Source organism: Rhodamnia argentea, chromosome 10, assembly GCF_020921035.1.
Source record: "Rhodamnia argentea isolate NSW1041297 chromosome 10, ASM2092103v1, whole genome shotgun sequence".
In the NCBI taxonomy this organism is placed as follows: Eukaryota; Viridiplantae; Streptophyta; class Magnoliopsida; order Myrtales; family Myrtaceae; genus Rhodamnia; species Rhodamnia argentea.
Window position 1 is genome coordinate 24,274,153 of NC_063159.1, and position 15,183 is coordinate 24,289,335.

The following is a 15,183-nucleotide window of genomic DNA, read 5'->3' on the forward strand; positions in this document are numbered from 1 at the left end:
TAACTTGCGCGTTTTACTACGAGTCCTCGTATTTATCACTCACCCGATTTTCGAATATCAAATCGGTATGGGAAATATTAAGAATTGGAGACATTGATCCGTGGTAATTGACTTTTCTATATGTATGCATGAAATGCTCATAAAAGAGATAGTATGTATTCATTACAAACCAAATTGTTCAAAAGTATCTAAAAGATAACAAATATGTAAAATCTAAATGGGGGAATGGATCTATCCAAGTCGGGGACGCTTCCACTCTTCTTGCTCTTCGATCCATCGGAATCCCACAAGTATGGGTCTTCTCCCTCTTCGATATCCACTGCTCTGGATCTTCGGGAATGTACGGTTCTACTCCCGGTACATATGGTACTATGTACTCGGCTCATATGACTCTACTTCTTCAATCCGAGGAGATACGCACTCGGGTACATATGGCTCTACCATTGATTGGCGATACTCCTTAAACTTCGGATATACTCCTTGGAGGCCCCGTGAACGTTCATCTCATCGTCCAAATAGTCCGGCCATTCAACTTGTTGCAGTGGGGAATTCTTCAAAGCGTGAAGAATAAGCTTGATCCGGGCCCGATACAACTCCTTTGTTTCCTTAGTGAGCTTTCCTCGTATCATATCGAATGAGAAGATCCCGGGACAAACATCCGGTGGTATCTCTTGTAGAACTCCAAATTGCCTCACCACTCGAATGGGGTAATATGCCACAGCGCCGGTACATCCCAATAAGGGGATAGGGTTATCTTCAATACCCGAAATGCGAGCTTCTACGATCTTGGGCCAAGTCAAACGCCATCTAATATGCTCGGGTTTCAAATTGTCCAATAGCTCAACCCACTTTTTGAATGAGTATTTGGGTACAAGGGATTGACACTTAAGGAAGGATCTAAGGGGGTGAACGTGCTCATTGATCTCATAACACCCCACCCGGAGTTGGAAAGTCTTTATATGAGAGGTGAACCACAAGTGGAGTAATCCGCTAGACGCTTGGAAAACAGCCTTTTTGAAGATTTGGAACGATTCGGGGAGAGAAAAGTCTCGACTAAGATCATGTACGAATAATCCCAGGTGACAACACGCTTGTCCGGCTATATGGGTTATGGAGGGGTCAAAAGTAGTTCTAGAAGTCGGGAATAGAACGAATGCAAAGAAAGCCAAGATAAACACCTTTCCCGATTTATGACCGGTTTCGGTGGGTAGAGAGGAATAATTATCGAAAAGGAACGAGAATGTGAACTTGTTGGAATTGGACTTGTAAACTTTTTCAATTTCAGAAGTTTTAAGGCGAAGGAAACTCGATAACGAACGAGTGGAATCCATGTCCAAAGGGGGTTGAGCTATACGTTCTTCAAATTTGGCCCCGATAATAGCGGTATACTCCTCAAGCGTAGGGGTCAATTCCAATCCTCGAAAGTTGAACGTCATTGTTCGCGCGTCCCATGCCTTGGCTAGTGCTTGAATGAGCGCCGGTTGGTATTCCACTTTGATCAAATCTACAAGTCGTCCCAAACGTCCTTCCACATAGGCTTTGTTGACGATGTCGAGGCGATCCCACCATATAGCGAGTTCCTTGCGCGGTATTGGGATGACTTTGATGTCTCCATTCCCCATGATCTAAAAAATGCAAAAATGATGATCCTAAAGTCAATTACCACAGTTTAATATGCATATGCATGTAATGTGATGCAAATGTGCTAACCAAATTCCATGTCATCTTTTGGTAACATGAGGGTCAACTACTCCCACTTGACCCAAATAAGCCAAATAGGGTAATTATGGACCAAATCTCACCCAAAGATGGCATGTAATTTGATTAGGATCGTTTAAGCGTAATCGGGGTAAAAAAGTCGTTCACAAATTGACAACTCATGAAATTTACAAGTCTAATACAATAAAGTCAAAAAAGATAGAACATGACAAGTATCTAGAGATGTTCGGACAATAAATGTCGATGAAAGTACATAATAGACTCAAAATATAATGAAACCTAGAAAATGCCCCAAAGTCGTACTAATCTAGACAAGTAAGAATGGTATCCTCATCCGATGAAATCTCTACTATCTCGGGAAGCTTGATATCTTCTTCATCATCGGAGGATATGGTGATGATTTCCTTCTTCTTAATCGGGGAATGTTTTGGGGCCGTCTTGGTAGCATGAGGCTTCCTCGCCAACTTCATGTACAATTCCCGGATTCTTTCTTTCTCGCGCTCGAGCTCCAAATATCGTCCACATCGGGTATAATCGCAACTCTCGCTACGGATGCGGTTCCGTCCGTTGAGCTCTCGTCCGTGAACAAATCCGAAAACTCGGAATGTAGCGGGTACTCGGTCCTCGCGTCGAATGGTCCTCCGCTCCCATGTGAATACATCGGGTGCATCAACACGACTTTGGGGCGCCATCTATCCTAAAAAAGGAAAATTTGACTTTCAACCCCGATCACTTAAACGATCTTACAAATTGTGATGATATGTAGTGGAAATGTATGATATGCAAAATTTAAATTTACAAGTTCAAAATAAAAAGGGTAGAAAGCCTTACCAACCGATGTTACTCTTTTTTGGTTTTTGGTTTTAGGTATACCAACCATCCATTTCACATGCGCATGAGACAGGTGAGGTTTAACTCTAAAGAAATCAAAAAGGCTCGGGTATGGACCTAAAAAGGCTCCCGCTATACAAATCGATGGGCCGCCCACAAGCGCAATCAAACAACAAGTGGGTAGGACCATCAATCTTACATAGCGAGCGGGATCAAATATGGTCAACCCAAGTGCAATCAAACACAAGAGCTTCGCATACCGATCCCTATCTATGGCGACCTAAGAGGTGATTTCGCGGCTCGGGTTTAGGCGCTTGTGTGTGCGATGTCGTGATCCTCGAAATATGCAAGACATGCACCACAATTTATATTCAAAACACCGCTTCAAAATTTGCATAAATAAACAAACAATCCAAAACTCCATATACGCATCAAAAATGGTTAGCACAGACGCCACCCCTTATAACTCCCATCCGCATCAACATTTAACACTTTTTTGTTAGTGGACGTACCTCATCTTCAAGAGCATCTCAGTAAAACGAGGTTAGAAAACAATCAGCATTTTTATCGGCTTAAATCCTCTTAAAGTAATCCCCACGGAGTCGCCGATCTGTCGCGACCCTCCCGGAAATTTCCTTCCCGGGGTGGAATAGGGCTAACGAGCCGATCCCTCCTTTTATAGGCATATATATGGGGGATCGCGAGTCTCTCCCAAGACCCATTACTCGAATCGCGATGTCGGGTAAAATTTTTCAAATATCGAAATTGACCTTGTGTGGTCGGGTGGCATGTGCGAGATGTACATGCAATTTGGAGTCGCCACCGATCGATTTATTGGAAGGTACGATCGGAAAACCTTACCGAGCGGTCGGGAGAAACCGTTCGGTTCCGCGAAAACCAGTAGATTTTGGGTCCCGGGGATTTGGTTACGCCAAGTTTCATATTTGACGCCCTTTCGGTTACCGATGTTGATTGTTTTTCTAACCTAAGATTTCATGCGAGATGCGATATAAGATGAGGTAGGTCCTAAAAAATCTAAGTATTCATACGGATGGGATTTTTCTATCCTAATCAATCACAATCGGAGGAATTAACGCGCAGTCAAAATCATTACAAGCAATCAAATCAATCAATCGGGGTTTGATATGTCTAAAATGGCCCTATCGGCCCACACAAAAATCAATTTTGGGTATCGGGGTGATTTGGTAAAAATTTGGGGCGAATGGCCCGGAAGGGTAGAATGGTCATTTTTTGGGGTTCGGGACGAAAATCACAAAATTTCGATTTGGCCAGTTGAATGTGGCCATTTCTCATTTTTTGTGATTTTCTTGAATTTTTCTAATTTTTTTTATTTTTTGGAATTTTTATTTATTTTTAAAAAATATTGGAAATTTTCCGGATCGAAATTAATCGACCCTTGAAGTCTCAAAAATTTTCGATCCAGACTTTATGAGTCCCGAATCGATCTAGGAATTTTTAGAAATTTTTTGTGAAAATCTGGGAATTTTTATGAATTTTCTAAGTATTTTTACAATTTTTTTGGATTTTTGGAAATTTCTTTTTATTTTTTATTATTTTTTATTAATGAACCGGACCGGGTCAAACCGGTCAACGGCCGGTCAACCCGGTCCGACCGCTCATGCACCCTCTACGACTAAAACGGCGCCGTATGCTATTTATTTGATTTTTTTTTATTTTCTAAACTAATTTCCTATTATTCGAAAATATATAAAAGAAATGGACGGTGAGATCAACTCTTAAATCAATCTCAGCCATTGACTCTACCCTAATCAAAACGACGACGCTTCCGGGTCTTAGTCTAAACGGCGCCGCATCACTTATAGCAATGAACGGCTGCGATTAATTCTAAACCCGATCTCGCACCGTCCAATCTTTCGGAACCAAAACGACGACGTATCCGCTTATCGAATGAACGGCCGAGATCTAACCTAGATCTCATCTCAGCCATTCGTCCTACTCTTGCTAAAACGACGCCGGATCGAGTTAAATGCATGAACGGTCATGATCTAACCTAGACTTGATCTCGGGACCGTCCATCCATTCTATAGCCAAAACGACGCCGAATCGCCTACATTAAACGACACCGTTTTACATTTTCTATTTTCTAATCTAATATATCTAATATCCAAAAATATAAAAATAAAGATCCAACGGCCCGTAATCAAACTCAACTAATAATCGGGGCCGTTGGATGAGATCTGACTCGGCTCGTCCGCGCCAACGGCCGAGCCGAGTCGGCGACGAGCTGGACCAACCAGCGCCCGACACGTCGGACCGCCGACCACGTTGACCGCCACGTCACCTTCTTCTTCTTCCTCGCGACGACCACTAAACGGACGGGCCGACATCCCTCCGGCGAGATCCGACGGTGAGATCTCGCCGGAATAACGTGAAACCAACGCCAAACAACTCACCCGAACCTCCTCTATAACATATCCAAAGATCTAAGTATTTTATCCACTAAATCGCGAGAATCGGATCAATCACAATCGCGACAACCCGGAACTTCAAACGCACAACATATAGCATAACAATCAAATCATATCACACGAAGCGAATAAGAGGTAAGTGAACTTACCTCGAGCTCAGATCGAGCTCGCAAGGTCTAAAATAGCACGGCCGGTGTTCGGCCGCACCGAGCAAGGTTGGGGGTTCGACTCGCGTGATTCGAGGGAAATCGATGCAAAAACGAAGTGCGATTGTGGTCGAGTGATGCTCAAGGAGTAAAACGCACAAACTAATTGCAACAATCATGCTCGGGATGATGCGACGCCATGATTGCACAAGAAGAAGCTTGAGAAGTCGACTCACCGATTTTGAAGGTTTCGAGCTAATCCAGAGGCCGCGATCGCTTCTCCAAGGTTCGGGCAAGCTTCCTGAAGTAGCGGCGAGGTTCGATTCTCTCTGGATTGCCTTCGCGAAGAACTCACAGACCGAGCTCAAACCTTCGATCGCTCGGGCGAGAAGGTGAGCTCTCCTTCGCTTTCTCTCTCTCTCTATCTCTATTCTGTTGCACGGGCGAGCAAATGAACCTCCCTCATTCGCGAAGCTTCCCAGCTATTTATACCCACTTTCGAATTTGCGCGCGTCGAATGTGAGCTGGCCGAGCTTCCTCCGCACGTGCTCAAGTGTGCCAAATGGTCTAAACGGGCGTCAAGAACGGAATGCAATTCCGTTGGACTCCGTTTGGTGCTCCGGCGATGTCAATTACGCGCGAATTGCACTTGATTTGCAGGCTGTTGACTTTTTCATGTCGCCGTGACTTTGATCGGCTCGCCGGGAGCTCCTCCGGCGGCCATTGATCTTGATACTTGGCTCAATCAACGCGTATCAACCTGGGGAACAAAACGCCTAAATTAATTGCTTCGATTATCACCAATTGGCCTGTCAATTTGATCGTCCAAATCATGCCATTCACTTGTTCATATGCACGGGCGTTCGAGGAAGACGAAGCATCATTCGGACCGGTTCGACCGGTCCGACCGCGAATCGACCGGTCCGAACCGGTTCGGACAATGAACTTCGCGTAATTTTCAAAATTAAACAAAATTGACTTGGAATTTTTGCAATTAAATTTGAAAATTGCACTTAGGGGCCTGGATATTATCTAGAAATGCAATTTCGCCCAAAATTTCTTATCAATTTGCACAAAAACCCCAAATTTTTCTAAAATCCCAAATTGGGGAAATGTTCAATTGAGTGTCAATTTGACCAAATTGGATCCTGAAACCCATTCCAATCGATTTAGAATGCATGAAAACATAGGGTGACAGTCCGATTTTGCAATGATAGTCCCTCAATTAAAAGTAATTTCAAAAATTGACCGATTGAGGGACTAAATTGAAAATATTTTGGGGATTTTGCCTAATTCGTGCAATTCGTGCAATTGAGGGTGGAATTGATCAAATTAAAGTTCAAAGGGACTGCAATTGAATGTCTAGACAACAAATGTGCAAAAATTGCAAATAAAGAGACTCAATTGGTATTTTTTGTGCAAATTCAACCTTAGGCGTTGTGAAGAAACACCTAAGATTAAACTCAATTTTTGATTTTTATTGAGGTCAATATTAAAAGGGAATTAAAAGAAAAATATTGAACATTTTTATGTATTTTTGCGACCTCGAAAAGTATTTTTTATGAATTTTTCAAGTATTTTCCTATTTTCCTAAAATAAAAAAAATGCGAAAAATATGAAAAAATATTTTTTGTTCCAAATTGGTTCCTTAAGCTTGGCCAAGGCTTCCAATGTTGATTTTTTAATTTTTTGATTTTTTGTGAATTTTTAATGAATTTTGGAAAATAAAACTAAAGGAAAACCGACTAAAAATTCGGGTGTCAACATCTGTCTTTATAGATTTCCAGTTAGACCATGCCATATTTTGTTCATTTTTGTCACTCTCTCCTTAGGAAGCATCAGTGCCTCAATCTCTTGGTTCCACAACCAGTTAATGCGATCTTATCCCCATTTCATTCATTTAAATGAACATCGATATTTCCTGGAATTCAACATTGTCTACAAGACAATTCCTTAGAATAATTTTACGGAGATCATTTGAGTTCTGCGTTTTCTTTCTCAGTCTAGATGTTCAATCTTAATGCCACGATAATTAGAACTTTCTCTTCCTTCTACACTAGGGTCTCTTACCCTATGAAAGAAACGATACACTTTAGTGGCATTCTTCTACTTCGAATCCACTTTGTCCTTGGAGTTCACACCAATAGCGGTGTTCTTACTCTAGGATTCAGATGCCCCCATACTTGACATTCTCTTCTAATAACCCCGTCATCTTAAGTGACAAGGTTCAAAGGAGTCGAGGTTCTTCCTCGATCTCCACACATTCACACCTCGGATATCTTAATTGAGTAAATCAATTCACCTTGTGATTACAATCCAAGTACCCCATTTTGTTTACTCATCCATCCATGAACACTGTGAGTAGTCGGGACTATCAAGTCCATTCACTTTCCTTTCCATTAACGACCATCTCATGATCCAATCACCCTTTAAAAACAGTGCCCTATCCTTTAGGATGATAACTCACAATACCACTTCCGGTGGTCTCGATTCAACCTCACTTAATCGCATATAAATCAACAAAGTCGGACAACCGACATAACTTTTTCCATAATTTTTTCCCGTGACAGAGAAGAAACGTCAATATTTCATTACGGGCTCTACGCCAAGGTAATAGCCATTCCTCACGTGTACATTCTGTGCTCCATAAGTGAAAATTCCCTTACTCGCAATCCATGAATTCTCTTGCTTATTCCTCTTTCAATCATCCACTTCATTCATTATGATCCATTACCATTCCTCAGAAGCAAGACTAAAAAGCGGCCATAAGGCTTTCGAATTCCAATCCACGCAGGAACTTCAGGTCTCATTAATAAGGTCATTAACCACCCTTAGTACACCTAAACAATCTTGAGAACTCTGTCTTGCATTGGTGAATCGTCTTGAGATCTTTACAAAACTATTAAAGTTCGGACAATCCTTGTTCTTGAGTAACCTTAAAAATGTACTTTCTATTGAACAACTTGGCGAAGGCAATCCAGGCAGATATCATGCCTTCAAGGAAAAACTCTTCCTTTAGTGATCTTTCACCAATCATCGACGGCCTCTTAAGGCTAGTAATTGCCAGGATCACTTTCTTTTCATCCGTGTACCTAGAACCTCTAAAGTTTCCTTACATAATCCCCAATCCAGAGAAAGGCGGTTTAAATTCACTCTCCCTCCATCGAACTTAATCAATCTCACTCTTATGCATCCTTCCACAAGCTTTTTTTCAAACAATTTTCTTTTCCATTCTCTATCGTCTTTCCCACGATCACTATCATTTACTTTGCTAACAACACAATCAACAACAACAGTCTTATCTGCTTTGGGCAAAAACGGCAGCTCCTTCTTGAGTCTGCCTACCCATCGAATTTCAAATTCCTCTCAAGGTTCTATTGACCCCTTCAACTCTAGGGTCTCGCACAATTTACAAGCTCGGGCCAAACGCTCTTCCAACGGTCATACTCTCGTGGTTCGGTTTTACTCACTTATCGTGATTCCTTTTAGTTCTTGAATCTTCTCATATTTTGCATATCCGAGCCAAATGCTCCTCTAGTGACCATACTGCGGTCGTTCGACCTCATTAGATTCTTATGGCACTTAAACCACTATAATTCCCTCCAGGGATTAAAGACTTAAGTTATCTACTCGAGTTTAGCGATTCTGGGCTGCTCATCTCATTATCTATAACCAGAAATTAACCATCCTGTGGTTCTTAGGCAACTCTCAATTACTTGCCAAATATCCAAGGGTTCCAAATCACCCTTAACCGGTGACTACCTATCAAGCCAGCCTCAACGAGGTAATTTTTTAATTAACAACCAATTACTAGGCAAGCTTCAACTAGGCCAACATCAAGCAACCATTCAAGGCATTACTTCGGTGGGTCAATCACTCATATTTTAAGTATAAAGGCACCTGTTCCTCTAATACGAATACAACAGGCTATCACACTTTCAAAAAATATCGGTTCAACGGGGTATGAATCCTATACGCCGTCTAATCTCTCGATTATACCTTGGCCATAACAATCACATGATGCCAACTACATAACGGCATCTACTGCCAAGCACAAAGCTTTTAATCATGCCAATCACAAGCGCCATCACCAAGGCCAAGCAAATTTTGAAATTTCACCTTGAGAATCAACTCGGTGCAACACGTCTCTTAATCAAGATCGACTTAACCTGATATCTAGACTTTCCCTTTCAATTTATGGCCTGGGTCATTCCCGCCTCCTTGCTATCTTAGAAGCCTGTCAAGAGCCGCTCCTTGTCCGGACCTCTCTGTCCCGGCGATCACTCCCCGCCCTCATCGGACCCGGTCGTTGCGGGTTGTCCCAAGTCATACATCTACGGAGAAAGCCCTGTTTCACACGCCCCATACCATGCTTCATTACGGTTTATAGGTATCCCGTCAACTTGTCCCATATCAAGCGACGGTTTATTAGGTCCGATAGTGATAAGCTCATACATGCATATTTCTTGACTTTCATTCTAATGCCATAAATACAAGCACTACATGATTGTCTTCGCTACTCGTCATACCATAGTCGTTTCCGGATCAATTCTTATCCACGGAAGATCTATAATTCTACCAATGATCGCCACGTCTCATAGATCCATTGCCTATGTTCTACCATATTCTTCAAGTTGAGTCATTGACAAACCATAATCACAGTCATATAATCCAATTGACCATTCACTCAAAAGCAATCCTCTATTAGCCTCAAACACATGTATAACCTCAAAATCCATACTTGTGACTCCTCAATTTCTTGCTTGCTCACTCATAAATCTCAATAACATCATCACTCAAGATTACCAACAAAACAAAACGATACTAGAACCATTAGAATACAATACAAGTTCAAGCCTATAATCCTCAAGATTCAGAAATCAATGCCTTATCATAAGGGTCTTATTATCAAATCGTCCTCAAGTCATCATCACTCCTTATCACTCCATATCTCATCCAAACTTGGATCGAGCTGACCTCGCTCTAATACCACTCCAAACGAGAATGTCACTCCCCGAACCCAACAAGCACATGAACATCTGACCGGGCCATTTGACTTCTTTTAGTCTCCCAGGATCCCTCGACCATCCAATTTAAGCTTAATGCAAAAGAAATGCACAAGCGGAAATGAATGCAAAACTCCTTTCATTATAAACAGAGATGACTTAGGACGAAGGATGGTACCTCTCTCAGTATTCACCAAAACTGGCTGCATAGTCAAAGCAGACAATACAAAATTATCAATTTCTTAAGGCTACAAAAGGTTACATCCGAATAGAGCTTAACATCTAAGTCCTCCCAAAGATGGCTTCCGATGTCACTCCATGGCGATCACATGATCCATCATTTGAGACTTGAAAATGTTAATCCCACAACGGGATGAGATAAAATCTCAGTAAGAAAGTCCATAATCCTATGTTAGGGCTCTAGTGCCTCCAGACACGTCATCGGTGAACAATTTCCAACAATCCTTATTTCAATCAAAAATTTCACAATTAAATTCCAGAAAATTCCGTTCTTTCTCCGAAAATTCCCACACCTTCACAAATATTCTACGTTACTCCCATATTGGCGTTCCATGCCTCGGATCGTCAATAAAATATTCCACGTGCTCCAGGGCCCGCGTTTAATGCATCGGGCCCTAATATAAATATTCCATGTGGATCCAAAGCCCGCGTTTAACGCATCAGACTGTCATATAAAATTTCACGTTGGTCCAGAGCCCGCGTTTAATGCATCGGGCTATAATATAACTCGACAGCACTGCGTAATAACGCATCGGGTATTATAAATATTCCATGTTGATCCAGAGCCCGCGTTTAACGCATCAGGCTATTATATAATCGGACAGACCCGCGTAATAATGCCTCGGGTCACTATCTCGCGTTTAACGCCTCAGGATATTATAATAAGCACAACTCGGCGTTTAACGCCTCCGGGTAAAATGATAATAACAAAGCCCGCATCATAACGCCTCGGGTTAAATATGGTCTTACAAAATATGAACCCCGCGTCATTAAGCCTTAGGGTAAATTAATAATAATAGAGCCCGCGTCATAACGCCTCGGGGTAAATATGGTCTTACAATCACAAACCCCGCGTAATAACGCCTCGAGGGTATATTTCCACACTTCCTCCCAATTATTCCACTTAAGACCATATAACAACAATAATTCGTCGATCGTTCATCCTATACCACACGATCCCTTAAATCCTTCCGATCGATCAATCTTTGCCACATGATCTTGCTAAATTTCCTGATTAGCAGATCGAGACCACCCGGTCTCACCCATTTCCTCTGACAACAGATCGGAACCACACGAGCTTCTCAATTTCTCTTCAACAAAAGATCGGGACCACACGATCTTTCTAATTTTCTTCATTTGCCCAATCGAGACCACTCGATTAAATTGTACTGGGCAAATACTCGATCGGAACCACGTGATTCACTCACGTTAGAGAATTAATAAATTGGGACCACCCGATTAGGTCACATAAGACCAATGGCCAACCGGGCCACACGATTACTTTTTGTCACCACAAAAATTAATCTGCACCACACGATCGGAATTATACTAACATAGCAATTAATTATTACCATCCGATCGAAATTTCGCTAACGTACAATTAATATGCACCAATTAATCAAACTATACTAACGTGGCGATTAATCTGGGCCGTCCGATTAAAATATCCCCACATGCAATAAATCTCCACCACTCGATTAATTTATAGTATAGCAGAATTTAATCTCGGCCGTCAGATTAATCTTCCTAAGCAAGATTCAACATGGACCGTCCAATTAAAGCAAGATCAACTAGATTAAATCCTAGCCATCTATTTCTACTCATTGCATTTCACTATTCACTCAAGAACACATCTTTTTCTCTCTCCTCTCCCTCTCATTTTTGGCCAACACCATAATCAAGCACAAAATCATCAAATTCTTCATCACAACAACTCAATCTCAAGTCTATTAGCATCCTAGATACCTAATCTAAGGTTAGAGACCAACTTACCACAATTCTAGCAAGTTTTCCGGCGAGAAATCAAGAGAAGTTTTGACCCCAATCCGACGGCTCCGGCGACTACCTTTGCTGGGCTAAAACTCAAGCTACTCCGGCGATCCAAAGTGGTTCATGGTGGTGGTTGAGCCCCCGCGATTCAAGGCGACTACGGTGGTTGTTTGAAGAATTTTTGGTGAGGGAGAGAGAGAGAAATGAAGTTCAGCCAAAGGAAGAGTGAGGTGAGAGAGAGTGTGTTCTTGAAATATTTGGAGAAGAAGAAGACCAAGACTTAATAATAAAAGGGTAGGATAATATTAGGGCTAGATATTTTTGGTGTCTTGAATGCAAAAGGGGCAAAAATGGAATTTTCCCCCACAAGACTAGGCAAATTTCGGCCAAGAGGGAGGATTGACCGAAATGCCCTTCGGTCCAAGTGAAAAATTGGGTATTCTCCAAGGGCAAATGGGTCTTTTCCCATTTCGGTCCAAATTTTATTTTTCCCGAACCCTTTGGACAAACCGCGAAGAAATCATACACTGGATGAAGAAACGTCCAAAATTTAATTATTGAAACCCCTGAAGGTTCGACGTCAAATCCTAAAGCTCGATTCGCGATCAATTTCGATCAATAGAAATTTCAGCGTATCTCAAACTAATGGACGGCTTTTAGGAGTGACGCGTATGGACCCGTGATTAATATCACGTTTAAGAATTTATGGAGTGATGACGACTTTAGTTATCATTCAATTGCGATGGTCAATCACTAGTCCCGATGGACACGATCGTTAGAAAATATTTTAGGGACGTTCGGAACTCATACGAGGTCAAATGGAATCACCCGTGATATGAGCATAGGGTATTATCCAAATCGTTCCTTAATCATTCTAGAATCAGCCTATATTGGTCCGGAATATTCCCTCGACAATTTTCGGGGCCAAAGAGTCAATCTAGGATCAAGTTCTTAGATCCAGGTACTTGATTTTTCTAGCTAGTCATTCCCATTTGGTTAGTTTACTCGAGAAGAATGAATTTTGAGTGAGATTTAGCTGAAATACATCGATGAGACATTTCATTCCTTCAAAGCTTCAAAAGTGAGTCGGAATATAGGATGTCACAGCTATTGCAATAGAATATTCGAAGCATGGAAGGTGGAGAAAGTTTTCTCTAATTGTTCTGTATCAGTAAGCCTGGCACCGAATAACTCAAGCCGAGAAACAATATCAAATAAAGCGGAGTAATAGTCAGACACTGATTGTGCTTGAGGGAGGATAACGGTCTTGGTATGGTCATACCTATCCTTCAACCTCTTCCATAGGGTCTGAGGGTCTTGAACGAATAAATATTGAGTCTGTAGGCTCTCATGCAAATGACGATCGATAAAGATTAGTGCATTTGCTTTATCTTTTGCATTTGAGGTTCCATCTTCAGTAATTGCATTAGCAAGACCTTGCCCTTGGAGGTGCATTTCCATGTCAAGGCACCGTGATAGATAATTACTTCCACTCACTTCCGGGATGCGGAATTTGGGCTTTTCAATATTGTGCGTAATTATGTATCAGAATGAATCCTTAAATTAATTAGAAGGATTTTCCAAATATCCACCGCCACTTCGGGAGCAAAAGGATACTTTTAGATTCGAAATTGGCTTCGAGCCAAAAATGAAGAATTGATAGAAGATGATGAAGTATACGTCGATTAAAGAAAAACAAAAAAAACACTTACTCAGAAAAAAAGAAAAGAAAAAGGAACATACTTACCTTGCAAAAGTTATTAACTCAATTGGTAGATCTTCGTGCTGATAACTTGTTGTAAAATATTATGTTGCAAGTATGCAATAGAGAGAAAATAGAGAGAGTAGAAAAAACCAATAGAGAGATCTCTTATTCTAACTCACTACAAATGACAAAAACGAAGCTCCTATTTATAGGAGAACAAGGATGTATTTATCATTAATACATACGTTGGATAGAGAAAAGAACATTCATTGGATATGGAGATGTTCATAGAATGTAAGATACAAATGAACCATAATAGATACATGAATCTAATGAATATTCATTCATGTATTTCATAACAGAAAATACTAGTCTAGAAAAGCTTAGCAGAATAAATATTACAAATCTCCCAAATAAAGCAGATATAGAAAGATTAATAAGAGAATTAGTACCGGTTCACCGTTGAACTCTCCTTGGCACCCTATGTGCCATGTTGAGTTCATGGCTTTTGTGCCCGGTATTTTTGTATCTAACTTTTGAAAGATCAATACATACTTACCTTACCAAAAAAAAAAAAAAAAAAGAGAATTAGAATTACATAAACCTAAGCCTATTGAAGTAGAGACGAAAAGGCTATTAAAACAAGTAACTAAAAAGACAATTATAGTAGAAAAGACTTTGAAAGAAATAAAATATCACGTTACAGGAGGAGAAAAGTAACTCAAAAACTGTAACAACTTAAAAAGAACTGGCTTCTACACCAGATCCCCCCTTGGTTTGGTATCAGAGCCAATGGCAGTAAATCCTAGGGTAATAGGAAGAGTTTATGTCAGATTTATTGGAAGGACCTTATAAGAGAGCAGTTGCTAAGGCCAAACAATTTATAGATATACAAACCCCGGATATAAAAGGAGTTAACAAGACAAAAATAATACCCTCTAAACAAGATAAGGTATTGATAGCACAAAATAATACAATTGTATTCTTATTAATAGACTTACATAAGAAAATAGAAAGTTTGCACCAGAGAATTTTAGCATTAGAAAACCGAGAAAATAGTACGAACGAGGTAGATGAATTAATGGAAGAATTTAATAGAAAATTACCAGTGGTAGAAAGAAAACGTAAACCGAACTTATCTAATAGTTTTTTAGCATTTAAAGACCATACAAACTATGGATAATACCTCTAGAACTAGGACAACTACTTTACCTTTTTACAGGAACAAGTAGGACCTTAGAGATGAAATTTCAGACAATTTAGGACCATCAGGAAGATTAATTGGACACAGGAGAAGTACATATAATAGTGATACA